Raw genomic sequence first — 5141 nt, 5'->3', positions numbered from 1 at the left:
CTCCTTGCCTTGTACCTTCTTAGCTTCCTTGTGCGAATGTGTGCTTGTGTTTGACCACAACGTCCAATTCCCAATTGTCCATCCTTTAGACCGACACTCAGGGATTCCACATCTCCGTTTACACTTCCCATCCCATTCCATCATTCCATCCCACTACACTATAAGTGGATGTAAAAATCCATTTGTCAAAATGACGCCGTTGTCGGGGATAGCAACGGTATTGGATGTTGTGTTGATACCATGAGTTGCATGTTTGCCTATGAAGTTTTTCTTTCTTTTTGTTTGTTCTTTTGTGTTCCATTGTGCTTTCTTGTGAATCCATTGTGTTGTTTTTCTTCTTTCGTTTTGTACATAGTGTGAATATTTGTTGATTTCGATGTGGGCGTATACTGTTGCATATCATTTTTGCTCACGAGCAACTACTTCTAGTTGCGAGGACCTTGTTTTTCTTGTTGTGCTTAAAGGTGATCTTCAAAGATGTATTCTCCATCCTTTGATTTATATGAAGAACCAATCATTATCCGACCTTGTTATTCCCACCAAAACCGTATCCCACCTCAATACCCATCCTACCCACCCACACCAATGTATTATGAAAGAAATGAACCACATTACCCCTATAATCCTTTACCTTGGGATACCCCGGATTACCGTCTGGCTAGTACAATGCTCGATGGCCAATGGCATCACCTCGTTAGACAACGAGGACATTAGCTTGGACTACAAGAGTGCTTGATCCTGCCGCACCCAAGCCCGATGAGCACCCAAAACTCTTGCTTTGCCGATGTAGTCAACGACGGATGCATCGCCCTGTTGCAACGATTGCAGCTGGCCGAGAAGATTCAAGGCGCGCGATCGAGACGACAAAGCAAGAGAGTCGATGACGACGGCCCATACCGTCTAGCTAGTACGATGCCCGATGGCCAACGACATCACCTCGTCGAACAACGAGGACATTAGCATGGACGACAAGAGCGCTTGATCCTACCGCACCCAAGCCCGATGAGCAGGATTCGGCCCGATTAGCAGGATTCGATTGTGTCGGTGTACCCTCTTTACTGGAAAGAAAGGCCGGCGGACATGGGTTTATCCCATCGATAAACCCTAACAAATCATGACCATCAAGAAAGGGAACAACCTGGGCTCTCCAAAACAGAAAGTTCTTGTAGGTTAGTTTGATAGAGATAAAGTGGTGAGCAGTAGACAAGGTATTCATGGTCGAGGTGACCGAAGAGATACCAAGATTACAGACAGTCCTAGCTTAAACTGATACTAGATGAGAACTGATAGAATTGTATTGAATGAATATAATTACAACTGTGCAGATTGAGGGAATAGATATAAGAGAGAATCATAGGAAGACTAGGATAGAGAGTTGTAATGTGACTCAAATACAAAGAGTCCTAATACTAGTCCTAATACAGACAAAACACTACATTAAACCATGAGGTTTACAAAAAGGTATTTGGTGTTGAAGTTGCGCTTTCAACTTCAGAATTGCAAAAAAATGAAGTTTGAACTACATTTTTTGGTGGAAATCAATTTTGAATGTATTTGATTGGCTTGAGTATCAATGCATGTAGAAATGGAATCATAACCCAGAATAGGGAGAATTTATGAGGTGGATAATGTATTGTTGCTGCATCAAAATTGGATGTCAAAGAAGGAAAAACGGCTTCCCGGAGATCGACTCTCATGATTGAGAAACGGTCTCCTCAAGTTCGTTTGTGGTGTAGGATAAATTAAGTATTTATCATCCTGTATAAACGGTCTCCCGAAGTCCTTATCATCCTGTTTTTTTCCTTGTAAATTTTGAATCTAAAAATTTGATGATGTTCTTCTTTAAAAAAAAAAAAAAAAAAAAAATTCTTCTCCTTGAAGACAAGACCAAAAGTGAAATTAAACAAAATATTCAACCTTCTCTGAGTTCTCTTAGATGCCTAAGCAGTCGTCCTCGATCGTCATCTGTGAAAACCAACCTGATTCTAGAGTGGAGAGAACGAGTGATCACTCTAACCGTGTCTCTTGCCAGACCACACTGGAGCGGTGATGCCGTCTTCATGCAGTGTACTTCAATCCGGAGGCTGATGTACCTCCGCTTCTCATCCTATATATGCGAAGGTCCGATCGCGACTGACAGTTGATTTGGTGATGCACATGTCGTTGATTCCAGTGCGGAGAGAAGATCGATTCCCGGCGTCAAGTCCGGATCGCTGTCTGATACCAAGGTGGAGAGGCTGTGATAAATATTATTTTTATTGTTATTTTAAATAATCTTTTTATAGTTAATTTGCAATAGTTAACTAATTTTATATATATTTCTATTATTATTGTTATAAATATCTTTGTTAGTATTATTCATTTTTAGGACTGTTTTTATTAAATTTGTTTATTATTTGAGTTCTATCGCAACAACAATTTCTTAATCTCAATTTAATAAGGTTATTATTATTATTATTATTATTATTATTATTATTATTATTATTATTATTATATGAAATATCAATATCAATAATAAAGGATCGCAGACTTCTTCTCCGTAGTCAATAGCTACGATCCGATTGAACAACGCAAGTTTTGAGCGAGAGAAAAGTTCGATGGCGCTCTGTGATTCAAGATATTTTTGCGGTTATTCTCTATCGGAATTACGGAAGTGCGGTTAGAATGGACAGTATAAAGGAGTGCAAAATCGGAGAAGACATCATCAATTCGATCCGGGAGCAATTCCGGAGGGCGGTGAGCAAAGATTTCTCCGTCCGTGGCAGCTTCTGATTGGCGGCGGTGCAATTTCTTCTGGCCGACGATTTCTATTCAGTCGTGGTAGCTTCTTGGGCGGTTGGTTAGTTAATTCTGGGCAATAATTCTTGTTTCAGTAGCATTCGACAACAAACTTTGCTTGTTTCCTTTCTTAATTTCCGTAGCTATTCATAACTATTCCTTCAATTCCAATTTTTTTTAGTAGAGTACTGTACTGCAATGCTTTGATTATGATGCTAAGTATAGTGTTATTTGCTTAAGAATGTCGTTAGTTCAAGCTTCAAGATTGTTAATTGCAGCAACTAGTTTCTTGTTGAATTTGGTAGTCTTTTAATTCTTCTAAGAAGTTAATGAGCATTTCCCTTTTAACTTTATGAATTCTGGTTCGTAAAATTGTGCTGAAGTATTAGTGTGATTAATTCTTTAATTAAGTTTTGCTAAATAATTTCTCTGGGAATATGTTAGAAATTGTCAATGCATTAATTTATGTTTAATTTGCCAATTGAGTTTAAGTTTTATTTTATGTTTTATGTTGAGATTAGTTGTGTCGAATTTGGCCAATTAACTTTCATTAATCTGATTGAAGAAATTAACTGAGTACACACCATGCCTTTTAATTTAGCCTTAATTACTTAACTTCTTGAATTTTAATTTGATTATCTTGCACTTGAACTAATTCTTTGATATTCGTTAATTTCTAGCACTGCTTTTAAATTGTTAAGTCACTTAATTTAATTTTAAGTCATTAAATTGCATCGTACAATTCCCTGTGGGATCGACCCTTGCTATTGCACGCAACTACTACAATTGACTCGTGCACTTGCGAGGACTTAATAAAAATTGTCCATCAGGCTGAGACGCAATCCAAATGCAATATGAAGCATATGTCAGAATAGAGATTTTCTTCATAGTAAAATTTTGGCTAAAGTGCCATCTCGCACCATGAACTATATCGGATTATTCATGCCGCACCATGGTCTTTCATAACATATATTTTGAGACTTCTAACATTAATTTTTTTCATCTAGTAGTTTTTACAGGTTTTCCACAAGTTATCGGTAATAATATGCTGACATGGAGTTTTTTATTTTTTTATTTTTCTTTTTTCATAAATACAGGTTTCATACAGGTTTACCACCGCACCACCCATTTTCCCTCCACCGTCACTGTACCCTCCCAACCCCTAGTTTTACAAAGGGAACCCACAGCAAATACCGTCGCAATTGGCTTACGACCCCTTCGTCGATCACCATACCCCCCACCCCCAAGTACCTCCTCACCGTGCATACACTACAAAAAACGCCTATATAGCGACGGATTTTGTTACGGACTATTTCCGTAGCTAATTTAGCTACGGAATAGCGACACCCTAGCGACGGATTTTAATTTTATTGTTAGATTTACATTTAGTGACGGATTAGCGAGGCATTTGCGATAGATATTGCGATGAAATATTTCCGTCGTTAAATACGTAGCAAATTTTAGCGGTAAATTTTGGCGCAAAAGCTAACGATGGAATTGCGACGGATTCGCTACGTATTTTTGGCGGGTTAATTTCATAATTTTATTAGCTACGAATTAGCGACAGATATATATATCCGTCGCTATATTTTCAAGAGACATTGATTTATGCGTATCATGTAGCGACGAATGTGATGATCCGTCGCTATATAGCTACGAAAATTAAGTGATGGCTACCAAGGTCTTCGCACGGCGTGGAATTAAGGCGCTAATCTTAATAATTATCCATAAGGGAATTTGAATTCAACCGATAATTTTAGTCATGGTAATGGTGGAGCTAAGAGAATGATGATTCGAGCTCAGTTATGAATGAAAGTTATGCAAAATTAGCTAGGTTTTTGGTTGATGACGAAAGGAGATTAAAATTGATTCGTGATCATGGTAGACCAGCAGGCCAGGAAATCAATAGTCGTGGAGATCATGAAAACTCTGAAGGATATGGAAACGGTGTGAACAACTTTCGTGACTCGAGATGCGGCGATTTGGACAGAAAACAAGGATATTATAAACTGCAGACTACTAGTGGACAAGTTGATAAGAATTTGCTTCAGAGTAATAATGACTATGGATTTAGCAATTTTCTAGCTAATAATTACAATATTGTAGACGAGGGGCGGAATACAATAATGGGCACTTGGGGGGTTTCTCTCCTGCTTCCAACAAAGCCAATAATAGCTCTTGAGAATAATGCATCACAGTTTGGGTTGATGTTTATGTAGCAAAGCTGTTTTCGCCATCAATATTTGAAACATCAAAGCTGAAGGTCATTTTCCCCCACGAGGAGAGCAAACGCTGGGAGCAAACCAGAGTAGACGACGACGGCTGGTCCTTTTTTCAAGGCAAGCAGAGCAGCGGCGATCTCC

The sequence above is a fragment of the Ipomoea nil genome, unplaced genomic scaffold (assembly GCF_001879475.1).
Source record: "Ipomoea nil cultivar Tokyo-kokei standard unplaced genomic scaffold, Asagao_1.1 scaffold0117, whole genome shotgun sequence".
Classification (NCBI taxonomy): Eukaryota; Viridiplantae; Streptophyta; class Magnoliopsida; order Solanales; family Convolvulaceae; genus Ipomoea; species Ipomoea nil.
The sequence above is the reverse complement of the archived record's forward strand: the minus strand, read 5'-3'. Positions refer to the sequence as shown.